Source organism: Ursus arctos, unplaced genomic scaffold (assembly GCF_023065955.2).
Source record: "Ursus arctos isolate Adak ecotype North America unplaced genomic scaffold, UrsArc2.0 scaffold_7, whole genome shotgun sequence".
NCBI lineage: Eukaryota > Metazoa > Chordata > Mammalia > Carnivora > Ursidae > Ursus > Ursus arctos.
This window is the reverse complement of record NW_026623089.1, coordinates 59,744,633-59,761,137: the sequence shown is the minus strand read 5'-3', so window position 1 is coordinate 59,761,137 and position 16,505 is coordinate 59,744,633. Positions and strand designations below refer to the sequence as shown.

The 16,505-nt window shown below is 37.4% G+C and overlaps 1 protein-coding gene across 1 annotated transcript in view; it reads right to left on the bottom strand.

The window, feature by feature from the left end:
• The window catches only part of JMJD1C (jumonji domain containing 1C), a 322,853-nt gene that overhangs the window by 285,626 nt on the left and 20,722 nt on the right, over window positions 1-16,505 (bottom strand). The window lies entirely within an intron of this gene.

The following is a 16,505-nucleotide window of genomic DNA, read 5'->3' as shown; positions in this document are numbered from 1 at the left end:
TGAATCCCCCATAGCACTTGACACAATGCCTAACAGAGTAATTATTAAGTATTATATAAGTGGATTCATGTTTTTCTCATTTTAACCAAAAATTAAATCTATTAATTTATTCAACAAACATTTGTCAAGGCCCTACCATATGCCAGGCACTGTTGCCTACAATGGGGATCCAAAAGCGAACAGGAAAGATATGTTTTCTACTTTCACAGAGTTTACAGTATATCTGTGGATATACAAACAAGTAAAAAGACCTTTATCATTTGGTACTAAAGTATGAGAAATCCAAGAGAAGACATTAAATGGGTAGATGAATGGCAGCACATAGAAGGGGCAACTAATCCAGGCTTCGAGTTGCAGCAGTGATCAGAAAGGAATAATGGGATTGATGAAGCCTGAAGAATGAATGAAAGTCAGCCAAAGAAGGAGAAAGGTAAAGGATTTCAGGTAAATGTAAAAAACAGAGCATGAGAGAACACGGTATATTTGAGGAACTGAGAGAAATTCAGTACAATATGACTAAGACTCGAAACACTTATTGGGGCAGGGGGTATTTGGGGGCAGAGGGAGTATAGGTCGAGAGATATGGAGCAGTGAGAGCTGAGAGTGGACATGTTAGCAGCAACCAAGTGGCCATGACCTTATGAAGTTTGGGCTTCAGACTATTAGCAAGTAGAGACATTTAAGGACTTTAAGCAGGGAAGTCATGGGATCAGATTTGTGTTTAAAATGATTAACGCACTGCAGCATGGAAAATGGATAGAGAAGAATAATTAAGAGACTGTTGCAGTAAGTTATCTTATTCTATTTCTTCTGGTAACTTTAATGTTTCCCCCTCTAATGACACCTTACTATAGGCATTTAGAAATCCTCATGTCTTTCCCATCTAAAACTGAACCCACCCACTCATTTGCTTAACTGCTCATCACCCTACAGTTATTCTATCTCTCAAATTATAGTTACATTTCTTAAAGTCCTTTCTCCAAATAACTCTATGTGGCTCATACCTCACTTTCCCCAGGTCTCTATTCAAATATTACTCTAATGTGAGGCTCTCTCTGCACTCCATATATAACAGCACCCTCTTTCCCAGCTCTGTCATTTCCTAACCCCATCACCATCTGACTATGGGCAAGACACTATGCTAAATTCATGATAGCCAGGAGATGGGTGAAGCAAGTGACACATAAAGGCTAACTTGACAAAGGTCACAAAATTAGTTAAATGTAGGAGTCAGAATTCAATTTCAGATAAGCTCATGATATCACAAAGTTGAGGGAGGACAAATCTAAAACCTTCTATTTTTTTTCTCTTCAAAGAGAAGACAAAGTCATCCACTAAGAATAAGAGAAAGGCAATGAGATAGGAAATTTGAGGAGAATAACGAAGGCCTGAAATAATCCCAGGAAGGTATTAAAGAACTGCCAGGCACAATTAAGGACCCAGATGAATCAGAAACTCTGGATTTATGGTGACCATGACCCATGTGATTTTTCATCAGGAATACAGGTGAAAAGGCAAATTAAGGCATACAGTTAGAATAATGGTTTTCAACAAAAAAGGACAGGACGGGCAATTTTGTCCTCTTGGGAAATGTGGCAATGTCAGGAGACAATCTGGTTGTCACAATATACAGAAAAGGGCTTGCTACTGGCCTTTACTGGATGCTGTTAAACATCTTACAATGCACAAGACAGCCTTCAACACAAAGAATTATCTGGTCCAAAGTGTTAACAGGTGTGAAACCCTGGCGAACAATCCAGGTTGGGAGATTTTCTAGGCACATCAACAGAAAGGTAACAAGACAAGGGAACTAAAGACGGCTGATTGGTTGGTTGAGATAACAGATTTTGAAGGTGGGTAAAGAAAAATTTTAGTATGTGAGAGGGCTTGAAGAGCATCACCAAAGGAAAGGGCAAAATGGCCTCTGTATCTGAAGTGCCTGAATGGCTGACATGTCACCAATGAGAGGACATTACGATTGGGTAAGTGCAGATGCTGGAAAATCTAAAGTGCACCAAGGAGACAAATGGTTAGCCTAGAAAAGAGCAATGGATAATAAGGTCAGAAGTTCTGGAGCCAATCTATGAAGTCCTTCTATGCCAGGCTTTATACTACTGGCCAAGAAATCTGATTTTTTAGAAAAGGAAATAGCAAAGATGGAAGTAATAGTTCAGGAAGGCAGATCTGGAAAGGCAAGCATTTGAGATGAATTAGGGCAGGGGAAGTAGGAGACAAAGAGGTCATTTATAAGATTACTATAGTTATCTAGGAATAATGTGACAAAGGCTCTGACAGTTTTCAACCTTGAGTAAGAAAGGAGATGAAGCTATCATTTACTGTGACACTACTGTTTATGTCACATTCATTACATCATTTATTCCTTGCTTAAAATTTATAAAAAAGGTATATATTCCCGTTTTACAGATGAGGAAATATAGACATGGGGAGGTGAAAGGAAGTGCATATATGGTCACAGAACATGGATGACAGAGCTGGGATTCACTCTACAGTGATCTGATTCCAAATTTCCACTTTTAGGAACTGACATATTAGAAGGTGTGACTTTTTTTTTAAAGCGAGGGTTGAAAATGGGTTTATATGTTTGCACACATTTGTTTGATAATCTCAATAATTTATCACAGTCACAGCATGAATTCATATATGAACATCTCTTTAATAAGGCAGAAGGCCCTCCAAGTATGCCCTGCTTTCAAACAAAGTGGGGATCCATCAGACCAGAAGAGTAGTCCAGGTGCAGCCTCCCTAGAGCTGAGAAAACAGCATTTTTAAATGGTATCTTAGGCAGTAACGTTCTAAAGCTTTCTCTGATTAGGGCCAGTTTGGGAAAGAACTATGGTGTCTAAAAGAAAATATAAAATGTACATTAGAAAAAAAGAGAGAGAGATGACTATCCTAACATTTCCATGAAAAGCCATTAAGCCCAGGTTCTTTTCAAAATGGGTTGAAAGTGAATCTTAAAAAAAAAAAAACTGCTGTCCTATATTTAAAGACAATACTATTTACACTACAGCAGGAACACATTCTCAGAATTGATCACAACCATTTAATTAAGACAGCAATAAACAGAGAAAATAGGAATAGAGTTTTATATAACCTATCTTATGTGAATAAGTTGATATTAACTTTTCTTTTCCCATAATTTGGTAACTAAAGATACATTATAGTTATACTATAAAATCATTTACGCTATGGAAGTTGCGAAAGTGGAGTGGGTTTTTTAGGAGAGCTTGAGGGGGCTTTAGAGCACTGGTAACATGCTGTTTCTTGCTCTAGGTGCTACTTATATGAGTGTGTTCAGTTGTGAAAATTCATTAAGATACATACATATTTAACACATATTTTAACACATATTTAACACACTTCTCTGTGTGTATAGTATGCTTCAATAAAAGAAGAATTTGTAGGGGCGCCTGGGTAGCGCAGTCGTTAAGCGTCTGCCTTCGGCTCAGGGCATGATCCCGGCGTTCCGGGATCGAGCCCCACATCGGGCTCCTCGGCTGGGAGCCTGCTTCTCCCTCTCCCCTGCTGTGTTCCCTCTCTCGCTGGCTATCTCTCTGTCACATAAATAAAATTAAATTAAATTAAATTAAATTAAATTAAATTAAATTAAATTTTAAAAAAAGAAGAAGAATTTGTAGCTGCTGAAAAAAAAAACATGTGTGAGGAGCCTGACAGGTAGATGGAAGACAGATCATATTCTGGATTCCTTAAAAACAAAAATAAAAAAGATAAAGATGTTGTGGAAATAATTGAGTGAGAGAACTAGAAGGATAGAAGACTGTGATCAGTGTGGGATCAAATTTAGTATTTCAGAGCTGGAACATTCAAGATGACTTACAGAACTACCGTTTGTCCTTACACATAAGTGGAAGAAATAAAGTAGAAATAAAAGTTGCTAGAGATGAGGTCAAGGAAATGAGAAAGTATGTTGTTGGATGGGCCACACACTTGGATGCAGAAGACAAAGGGACATCAAGAATAAAAGGTAAGACAGTAAATGAACTCTGTTCTTCAGGGAATGGAGTGCCACAATTGGAATGAAGAAGAAAGTAGCATGACTGGGAGGCCTGAACCTCAAGAACAAAGGATTGTCACAAGAAGGAAGATGAAGAATGCTCCGGAAATGGCACTAGGCACTGAGGACTTGACACTGTGCCTCATGACCCTGAAAAAAATGCATGATAAGAAGAAATGAAAGCCAAATTCCAGTAAGGCAAGGTGATGACCAAGAAGCCATTACTGTTACCCAAAAGAATAACATCTTAAAGAATTTATCAAAAATTAACTGTATAAACCAAGGGAGGTTTGGGGAAAGACAAACTAGTATTTATAATTAAAATAAATACTTTTTCCTCTAGAAGCAGGCTAAATTTTTAAAGTAATACACTTCTTCATGACCTTCTGCTACAAACTAGGCTACCAAATGTAATGAAATACTCAAACTTACCTACATTTTTAAAAGCATCTAGGTAATTTGCAATATATTCTATATTAAATATGACAGGAGACCCTGTCTGATTTTTATAGTAAAATATTTTTGAGCATTCCACAACACAATTTAAAGATTACATGTAACTTAGGGGATTTAATTCAACTTCGTCATTTTCTGTAGGCCAAGGATTATGATTATGTGATAGTGATTAAAAATATAAAATAATTAAATATAACAACAAAAAAGGATATAATCCTCTTATACAGAATATACCCAATACAAAACCATAAAAAAAAAAATCCCTAATTATAAGTCTACCTTACCATATAAAGACATCCTATTCAATTGAAAAGTCTGTAACAGACAAGTATATTGGTATATCTCATTTTCTTTTTACCTGAAACTTGGGATTCTCTCCTAAGATTAAGGTTAAATACAAAACTAATTAAATAAAACCAGTTTTCCAAGTGTTTTTAATGTCCTGGTTTCAAAAGTAATTTTTAAAAATGTTTAATAATAACATGAAAAATAAAAATTTAAATGAACAAAACTGCCTAAAGAACTAAAAAAAAAAAATTTTTTAGCTGAACTGCTGAACTACTTTTCTTCTTTTTCTTTTTTTTTTTTAAGATTTTATTTATTTATTTAACAGAGAGAGGGGCAGCGAAAGAGGGAACACAAGCAGGGGGAGTGGGAGAGGGAGAAGCAGGCCTCCCGTCAAGCAGGGAGCCCAATGCAGGGCTCGATCCCAGAACCCTGGGATCATGACCTGAGCCGAAGGCAGACGCTTAACAACTGAGCCACCCAGGTACCCCTGAACTACTTTTCTTAACTATTCCTGTCAGAAACTCCCAAAAACAGATAACAAGTGACTCACAGTAGACAAGAAGAAACACATTTTATTCTGTTTGATGCAAAAAAATTTTATATCATTTTTAAATATTTTTTATGTCTCCATCCCATTGATTTTCCTTCCTCTTTTTCTTTTCTTCCTCCTGTTCTGTTTTTCAGTTTTTACCTGTCATGTCTTCTTGTCAAAAAATATAATTTTAGTTTTTTAAACATTTTTCTTTTTTTCAGACTCGAATATTTGATCAATTAACATAGTGTATTATTAGTTTTAGAGGTAGAGTTTAGTGATTCATCAGTTGCATATAACACTCACGCTCATCACATCAAGTGCCCTCCTAAATGTCCATCATCCTAAAATATAATTTTAAATAAAAGTTATTTAAAAACTATTAATAAGTTTAACACTGTAATTATGAGAAGCCAGAGAGCACAACCAAAAGGAACAAAAATTAAACTGAAAAAAAACTAAAGCCAAACCATGTCTTTTCTGAAACAACCAGTAATAAGTGGTTGAGTTTAAGAAAGTTTGGAACTCAGGGGTGCCTGGGTGGCACAGTGGCTTAAGCCTCCAGCTCTTGGTTTCAGCTCAGATTGTGACCTCAGGGTCTTGAGATCGAATACCGCGTTGACTCCACTCAGCACAGAGTCTGCTTGAGATTGTCTCTATTTCTCTCTGCCCCTCATGCTTGTGCTCTCTCTAAAATAAATAAATAAATCTTTAAAAAAAAAAAAAGTTTGGAAGTGAAATTTTAGAGTTTTTAATAAATGATCGGCTTCCTGCCCAATCTGAAAGAGATAGCTTTGGGGGTCCTCTAACCCTAGTTCCAGTATGTGCGCAGGGGTGATCTTCCCTCGGGGCCTCAGGTCACACTGAGAGTTCATCAGGCAAGATGCACTAAGCAGCTCCAGCAAGATGCGGCCCTGGGCCCTCTCAGACCACTGTTCTCTGCGTTATGTGATCCAGGCACACTTTTCCATGTTTGTCCCTCAAATGGGCCAAGCTGCCTCCAACCTCTGAGTCTTGCCTGTGCTGCTCCCTTTGTTGGAAGGCACTTTCCCAGGCTCTTGACCTAGTGCGCTCATTGTCAAACTTCAAGCCTAAAATGCCACCTCTTCAAGAAGGCCTTCTCAGATACCCTCACCTAAAGTGACCTCACCAGTTACTACTCCCTTCTCACTCCTCTATTTATTTCCTTCATAGCACTTAGCACAACCTATAATTACTTATTTACTAGCTTGTATTTGTCTCATTAACAAGAATGAAAGCTTCATCTGGGCAGGGACCTCATCTTGTTTAATCGCCAATTTCCAGTACAGTAGCTTCATAAACACTTTTGTTGGATACACGATAGAAGGTACTGATAACAACAAGGATACTGATGGTAATGATAATAGCTAACATTTACTAAGCACTTATCACACCTGCCAGGTATTCTATACAGCAATTTACAGATAAAGTACTAGTATACCAACCTTAGAAATAAGAAAACTGAGACACTTAGCTATTAAGTTACCTTGCCCAATAGTCGCACAACTTAGTATGTGGGCCTCTCCACAGGGCAGCCCCAAAGTTGACAGAGAGGAACTGACTTGTTAAATGGAGAAAACTGGAATTGTTCTTTTCCTTAACTGTTCTACTTCCTTCTTTCCTCTTGCCTTTCTCATCTTGCTTTATTATTATAGCTCTTCTTTTTCAATACTTTTCCTCCCCACCCCCGATTATTTTAAATTATTGACACTTTGCTCCACTTAATCTGATTCAAAATAATTTCATGGTGTACTTTATTATATAATATTTTAATATAAGGTAAGTAGTGTCTTTAAAATATTATACAAAGATCTACAATTTTATTTTTTAATAAGAAGGAACCTGCACCAATACTCTTGACCCTCCTTTTTCTTAAACAGTGACTCTCATACAGCAGGCAGGTTATGGACTGCTTAGAATAAACAGGAAAGAATAAGAAAAGGAGAGGCTTCGTTTTTCTTTCCTCTCCTTTCTCCTGGTATCCTAAGAAGGTGAACATGAATATAAATACTATGCAATCCTATACTATCCTATACTATAAATACTATGCAATCCTACCTATAAAGAGCCACTTCCTTACCGTGTCTGAAAATTTGCTTTGGAGTACAAGTTTAAATTTAGATCTTGGTGCTACTCTATTTCACACTGTCACCAGAGAATCTTTCATGGTTGTTCCCGTATCGGCTTAGAGCTACAACCCTCCTCAGGGGAAAAAGCCAAGTTTGGGCTCCGGACTGTTCCCAGACAAATAAGGCAACTCTCAGAGTGCTAAGCAGTTGGATGAGATAGCTGCCATAACACTTCTGTGAGAGTCCCTAGAAGGAGTTTTCTTGCCAGCCTCAGAAACAGTTATTTGTCACCACAAAAGATAATTCATCCTAAACTAAAAAAGAAAAATAAAATACAACCTAGCAGAAATTCCTTGCCCTTATAGAGAATTTATTTTTAAATAACATAGAATAATTCTCACTGTTTCTTTCAAAGGCAAGCTGAAGCTCCAAATAAAAAGGTTCCTTCTGATATGAACAAAGTCTGACAAAATTAATCACAAGAAGAAAACTTCTAATATATGATAAAAACTTAAAAGATCGGGGTGCCTGGGTGGCTCAGGTGGTTAAACGGCTGCCTTGGGCTCAGGTCATGATCCTGGGGTCCTGAGATCGAGTCCTGCATCAGGCTCCCTGCTTGATGCTCAGCCTGCTTCTTCTCCACCACTTGTGCTCTCTGTCTCAAAAAAATAAATAAAATCTTTAAAAAAAAAAGACTTAAAATATCATTTTTAAAAAGCTAATTTAAAGTCATTAAAAATGTAAGGGGGCGCCTGGGTAGCGCAGTCGTTAAGCGTCTGCCTTCGGCTCAGGGCGTGATCCCAGCGTTCCGGGATCGAGTCCCACATCGGGCTCCTCCATTGGGAGCCTGCTTCTTCCTCTCCCACTCCCCTGCTGTGTTCCCTCTCTCGCTGGCTGTCTCTCTGTCATATAAATAAATAAAATCTTTAAAAAAAAAAAAAAGTAAGAAAAAGAAAACAAATCACATATCAAGCTCAAAGTGGCAAGTCCTAAATGAAGTTGAGGAGGGGGGAATCAAGGCAACTGAATATAGTTCAAATAACCTACCACAGTCTTGTATGAATAACCCCAATATTAAAGTTTACACTTTATTTTAGTGAGGTTCAGACTAGGTAACAGCTGCATCTTTAAGAGAAGTGTCAGATGAAAAAGTGTTAGCTTTCCATTTAAGGGGAGATGATCTTAAATTATCTGGATTTCTTCCATTTCTTTCCCTTTTTATGTTTATTCTTTCCCTGATCTCCTTTTTCTCAATATCATTCATAATTCCAAAAAATTCTCTGGGTACGGAGACACCCTAAGAATGTTTTCTTTCTGGGACATCTGGATGGCTCAGTTGGTTAAGCGTCTGCCTTCAGCTCAGGTCATGATCCTGGAGTCCTGGGATCCAGCCCCATGTTGGGCTCCCCGCTCAGTCGGGAGTCTGCTTCTCCCTTTCCTTCTCTCCCTCCTCCCACTCATGCTCTCTCTCTTGCTCACTCACTCTCTCTTTTAAATCAATAAAATATTTTTAAAAATAAAAATAAAAAAGAATGTTTTCTTTCCAATCCATACCTCCAGATCGTATTCCAAAAAACAAAACAAAATATAAATAAATAAATAAATAAATAAATAAAAGAGAGAGAAACAAAAGAGAAATCAGGAGGCCCTCTCTTCCTACAGCTGGTAGGAAACAAGGGTATATAATTTTTGGGTATCCTGACTTTGAGTTACTTATAAAACATGAAAAGTTATTAATCCATAGTAAAGTATTAGAAAGCTCCATTATAAAATTAGTTTCTAGGTTCCCAAAGTACTAAAAATATTTAAATTAAAAATCATATATTAATTTTGTACTTTAGGAAGCAAACAGGGGTGCCTGGGTGGCTCAGTCGGTTAAGCAACCTACTCTTGGTTTTGGCTTCTAAGGTTACGATCTCGGGATTGTGGGAGTGAGCCCCATGTCGGGCTCCTTGCTCAGCACAGAGTCTGCTGGAGATTTTCTCTTTCCCTCTCCCCATCCCCCCACCCTTGCTCACTTTCACTTGCTCTCTCCCTAAAATAAATAAATAAATCTTTAAAAAAATAAAAAGAAAGAAAAGAAAAGAAGCAAACATTAAAATGAACTTCTTTGATATTCTGGGAAAGACTCAAAACAACTGATAATAAATGAAAAAAAACTGAGTTTTAAGATTTCACTATCATAGGCATGAAGAAATAGGCACTAGTGTACTGTTGGTAAAAGCTGTAAATTATAACCTTTTCTGATGGTGATTTGGCAGTATCTATCACAAAGGCTAAAATGCATATATTTTTGAACTCTGTAACTTCCCCTCTAAGAATCTTGTCCTATCAAATACATGACAAATACACAAGAGTATACACACAGTGATATTTCTTGCAGTATTACTGTATTATTACTGACAGAAAACCTGAAGAGAGACAAAGTGAATGCTGGTAAGTGTCAAATTTCCAGCGAAGAAAACTGAGCTTCACCCTGGTCAGGTGACTGGTAGGAAGACAAAGGCATATGAACTACATGACCTAAATAGACAACCCTTGAAAGTATCTCTGTTTCACTTTATTCATCAAAGCTAAGATCAAATGCTATCACCTTAGGAAGCCTTCCTTGACACCCCCCTTCCCTCTATGTAAAACAACCCTTCTATATGCTTCCATACCAAAAGCCAAACTTTAGCATTTATAACACTATGTTTTAATTATTATTAACAATGACAGGGATCATGATTTAGACTATTTGTTCATGTACCAAGCACAGTGCCTATGCATTAAAAAAAAAAAAAAATTCATTTCCTAAATCTGTTCACTGAAAAACCAAATAGCAATGAGCACCCCCAGCACCCAATTCGTGGTCTCTAAGTACCAACATTCTTTAAGCAAATGACTGTTTCCTGGTCTGGGTCAACACATTTACGGGATGATGCTGGGATATCTTGTACCAAAAAATGAGAAATCAATCAAGGACTACTAGGATCGTGTCAGTAGGATACACTAGCCAACTTGAAGAAACTTTGGCCAATTTGAGCAGCAGTAGAGTAATGGGCTGAAATAGCAAATATCTTTAAATCCATGAATATTTTAAAACACTAATCTAAATTTTCATTAAATTTAATATTAATCTAAAATTAATTCATTTATCACCTTTGGAGGGTCCCAAGAAACCAATTCATTCATTTGAAAATTGATAAAGGGAAATACTTAAGCATTTATCCTTCACATTTAAATTTTACCTCAGGATAATAAATAGTTGACAAAGGAAAATTTCTCTATTTAAAAACATTTAGTTATAAAATACGAGGAAGAAGTAATTTTTTTATCTTTCTTTTTTTTTATTATATTATGTTAGTCACCATACAGTACATCCCTAGTTTTTGATGTAAAGTTCCATGATTCATTACTTGCGTATAACACCCAGTGCACCGTCCAATACGTACCCTCCTTAATACCCATCACCAGCCTATCCCATTCCCCCACCCCTCTACCCTCTGAAGCCCTCAGTTTGTTTTCCAGAGGACGAAGAAATTATTTTTAAAAAGAATATCATCGTTTTGCGACACTTAGTGAATTAATGGATCTATATAATCCATCAATGGCTGCTAACAGACATTAAATGCCTCTTAATGGAAAGACACAATACAAATGCTTCTTAATGGAAAGGCACAATACAACTTTTGAGATAATTGTGCCAAAAAAAACTCAAACCTGATTTTTGAACAAGCCTCTAAATCTAACTACCAATTTACAGGTAACACAAGGGCAGAGGAACATGTTAAATGACCAGGGGTATGCAATCAACACAATCAAAACGGAGGGAAACTCTACAAGATAAATAACCTAATTTCTTCAACAAAAAGTACCAGGGAATGAGGGTGGGGGGAGGAAAAATCTAGAGATTAAAAAACTTTAAGAGACAGAACAATGCACAGATCTCATTTTGATCTCAATTCAAGCAAACTACATTTCTAAAAGACAAAAATATATAACATAATTGGGGAAATATGGAGACTGGATATTAATGATATTAAGAGATTCTGATTTTGTTTTGGTTCTTTTGGAAGAGAAGGGTAATGGTATGTTGGTTATGGAGGGAAGAAAGAAAGAAGGAAGGAAGGAAGAAAGGAAGGAAGGAAGCAAGCAAGCAAGCCTGGCCCTACCTTTTAGAGAGATTTATTGACATATTCACAGGATAATTGGTGTGATTTCCTTCAAAATCATCTCAGGCAAGATAGGCATTGGTGAAAGTAATGATAAATCAGTCCTCGCCATGTGTTCATAATTGCTGAAATTATTTACGGAGTACAAGGGGATTCCTTACTTTCTCCTACTTTTCTATATACCCAAATTTTCCATAATGAAAAAAAAAAAAGTGCTGCAAGGCCTGGAACGTGAGAAATATATTGGTAGCACAGAGGGAAGGGCTTGAGAGGACAAATCAATTTAAAAAGGCAGGTGGGTAGTAGACAGCATAAAATAATATAGTGGTTCTCAAACTTCAGTGTGTATCAAAATAACTTGTTAAGACACAGACTGCTAGCCCACAGCCATGGAGCCTAAGAATTTCTAGCAACTTCCCACATAATGCTAATGCTGTTGGTCCCAGGACCATACTTTGAGAACTACTGTAATAACAGATACTTGGGCTGGGAGGCACAGTATGTATGTATGGAGGGACTGGCCTAACTTGAGACCCTCTCTACTTTCACTCCAATGAGCCCCATCTCAGAATTTTCAAGTCAGGAAATCTCTGTCTGAAGTATATGACACCCAGAAGACAATCAACGAAAGCTCTTTTGATGCCTCCGATAGCGGGAAAGGAGTAAGAAAAAATGGGTGGGTAGAATGAAAATAGGCTCACACTTGGGAGTGACAGGATTACAAAGTAGTCCCTGGAGAGGAGGATGAGCTTCCATGTGATGAGCTGTCAGGAGAGGAATGGGACTGGTCAAAAGATTGCTCCCAGAAGTCTTAAGAAGAAAGAGAAGTCTTTTCTATTCTCTGATAAGTCATCTCTTACATAAATTACATCACAAGAAACACACGTGATAGGATCTCTCACCCCCGTCCTCATCCTCTTGCATGGGTCTGTGGCTCACTTTTAGATACTGTTGGTTAAAGCTTGCTATCTCCTGACCTTAGTGTTTGAATTCAAAAGACATGGTGTCTCAGCAGCTTCATCTCCAACCTTCTCATCTTTCTTCCATAAGCTTCATTATTTTCTTCTGAGGTGTGATAATCTGAATTTCTGCTCCCACTTGTCCTGTCTCCCTCCATGTAAGAAGGCTATATATCCCCACCTAATGCCATGTGATTTGCCATGTGACTAACCTATAGTGAGACTGTATTTCCCTTCCCAATTGTTAGGTTTGCCACAAGACTTGTCTAAGCCAAATAATGTGAGTAGAAATGTGACATATGCCAGTTTTGAGCAAAGGCTTTTAATGCATATTTCCACCAGAACAGCATATCCCAAATACAGGCTGTTCCTTCTGCCTGAATTCTGGAATGAAAAGACAGATGGAACAGAGTGCCCCACACACCTGCAACTAACAAGTAACATAAGAAACAAATCTTTTCGGGGCGCCTGGGTAGCGCAGTCGTTAAAGCGTCTGCCTTCGGCTCAGGGCGTGATCCTGGCGTACCGGGATCGAGTCCCACATCAGGCTCCTCTGCTATGAGCCTGCTTCTTCCTCTCCCACTCCCCCTGCTGTGTTCCCTCTCTCGCTGGCTGTCTCTCTCTGTCAAATAAATAAATAAAATCTTTAAAAAAAAAAAAAAGAAACAAATCTTTTCTATTGTAAACTATTAAATTTTGAATTTATTTGTTAGTGCAGCAAACCTAGCAGAAGCGGACTAATATATGGGAATAAAAGGGATTTTTAAATAATAAATATATAATAAATAATAATAATAAATAAAATATTATAAATAAGTAAATATAAATAAATATATAAAATAATAAATAATAAATATAATAAAAGGAATTTTTAAATATCTTCAAAAGATTTTTCTAAAAGTAGCACATGACTTCTTTTCCTTTAGAACTTGGTAATTTTACTTTATAAAAGTAAGCATCTCCCAAGAAAAATGAAAATATATTTTCACACAAAAACTTGTAGATGTATGTTCATAGCAGCATTATTCATAATGACCCAAAAGTGGGAACAATTCAAATGTAACTGATAAATGGATTAAATAAAAGGTTGTATATATCTACACAACAGAATTTTATTGAGCAATAAAAATGAATAAAGTATCAATACATGCTACAAATGGCTGAACTTTAAAAACACTTTGCTAAGTGTAAGAAGCCAGTTAAACTTACATATTATAATTCCATTTATATGAATGGGTAGTGACTGCTAAAATGTATGGAGTTTCTTTGGGAGATGATTTGGATTTTTTTTTTTTAATTTGGATGTTTTAAAACTGATTGTGATGACAGCTGCACAGTTCTGTGAATACATTAAAAACCATAGAATTGTATACTTTAATTCAGTGAATTCCGTGGTATGTGAATTACACTTTAACAAAGTTCTCATTTTTAAAAGTCTATAAATGGTTTAAAAAAGATAAATCGCTATAAATGAAGTCATTTTTGTGCTCTAAAGTTGTACAAGCTTTCTTTGCAAACTGGGAGAATATCACTAGAATAACAACCTGACTAAAAACTCTACCTAGAAGAAAGGTAAGGAAGTAGCATACATTAGACAAAGCTCAGGATAAAAGCTTAGAGAAAATTAAAAAAAAAAAAAAAAAAAAAAAAAACGATTCTAAATGTACCCTTCAGATGATATGGATTCAAAAAACGAAAGCCTTCAGAAAACAAAGAAAAAGTAACCCCAAAACCTCTGTTAAATATCAAAGCAACCAATCACTCTAAGCAGTCCTGTACAAAGGTACAGTAAAATTGTTCTTCACCTTGGCGAGAGATCAGTCACCAAATATGCACTGAAGGATAGTGGGCTTTAAGGTACAGAAAGGTTATCTCCCAGACATTTGCATATCCCCAAATTTGGACATAAAATGATGGCACCTAATTTTGCCTATGCACTTGTTGAGAAAAGGAGCCAAAAGTCACCACATACTCTAGGTAAAGTTCTCATCTCCGCTAGATGAATGACTCACTCCTACATACAAGGCTCTCTAGCATGCAAAATTCTAATTTGTGTCTAAACAAAACTATAAAAATTACTACCTCCGGGACCTTCAGGTCTCAAACAGCTGAAACAAATAGCTCAACTAAGCAAAGATATCTTTACATACAAAATCTCAGGATAGGAAGAGTAGCAGATACACAAAAAATTATACCTTCTTCCTTTTCTTTTTTTTTTTTTTTTTAAAGATTTTATTTATTTATTTATTCAACAGAGATAGAGACAGCCAGCGAGAGAGGGAGCACAAGCAGGGGGAGTGGGAGAGGAAGAAGCAGGCTCATAGCGGAGGAGCCTGATGTGGGGCTCGATCCCGTAATGCCGGGATCACGCCCTGAGCCGAAGGCAGACGCTTAACCGCTGTGCCACCCAGGCGCCCCAACCTTCTTCCTTTTCTTAACAAGTTTACAAACTAGTCAAGGAAACTAGACAATCAAGTAATGGTATAAAGTTGTCACTGAGTTTGGCAATAATAAAAAAAAAATAGCAACTATTTTGCATCAGGCCCTATAATAAGCACACAATAAACAACAGCTAATTTAATTCTGAGAAGACCCTAAGAGAGGCCTTATCACCCCCTGGACTGGAAAGTACATGCCTGAAGATCACAGAGTCAGACTGGTGAAGGCAGAATTCACACTGTGTCACTCACTTTAAAAGCCTCACTCTTAATCATTAATCTACATTGCTTAATGACCTTTAAAGTACATTGTCAATATTGGGATTAGAAAACACACCGTGAGGAAAGAGAGATAGGAAGGAGTTAAATGGATTCCAAGATAAAAATGTCACAAAGCTGCAGGGGGAAGGGCAAAGGGAGGAGAGAGAGTCTTAAGCAGGCTCTGTGCACCACTCTCGGAGCCTGACTGTGGGCTCAATCCCACAACCCTGAGATCATGATCTGAGCCAAAACCAAGAGTCACAGGCTCAACTGACTGTACCACCCAGGCACCACCATAGACAATAGGACTTCTAAACCTGTATAAAATCTACAGGCAATACTGATTAAACACCAATGTACTAATGTCAATTTTGGCCTTCATATTAATTGAAAAAGACTTGAATTTAGAAAGTCTCCATAGCAAATATATTCTGGAAAAACAATTCAGAAAACACTAAAGGGTATCCTTTCCAAGGCTGTAAGGCAGGCTACACATGCAAATACTAAGAAAAATATGGAAAAATCAAATCCATTAAAAACAAATTTGGGGGTGCCTGGGTGGCTCAGCTGGCTGGGTGTCTGCCTTCAGCTTGGGTCATGATCTCAGGGTCCTGCGACTGAGTCCCACATCGGGCTCCCTGCTCAGCAGGGAGTCCACTTGTCCCTCTTCCTCTCCCTCTGCCCCCCATCCTGCATTCACACACTTTCTCTCTCTCTCTCTCTGTCTCAAATAAATAAATAAAATCTTTTAAAACAAAAAAAAACAAATTCAGGGTTAAATCTCAAGCCCTTGGGTACCTCAAGCCTTGGGTACCTCAAGCCCGGTTCACTAAAAATTTATAAATTCAATCTGAAATATAGTTTATAACAGTATTTGAAAAGCAAATTAATAAATAGGTATGGGGCGCCTGGGTGGCACAGCGGTTAAGCGTCTGCCTTCGGCTCAGGGCGTGATCCCGGCGTTACGGGATCGAGCCCCACATCAGGCTCCTCTGCTATGAGCCTGCTTCTTCCTCTCCCACTCCCCCTGCTTGTGTTCCCTCTCTCGCTGGCTGTCTCTATCTCTGTCAACTAAATAAATAAAATCTTTAAAAAATAAATAAATAAATAAATAAATAGGTATGAGATTGAAGGAGACATGTTAAAATACCTCAGAAAACAATTAAGTAGAATCATTTGTTTTAGGTGAAACTCTGCACCCTGTATTTTTTTTAAAGATTTTATTTATTTATTTATTTATTTGACAGAGAGAGAGAGAGGGAGAGCGAGAGCACACAGTAGGGTAAGCAGC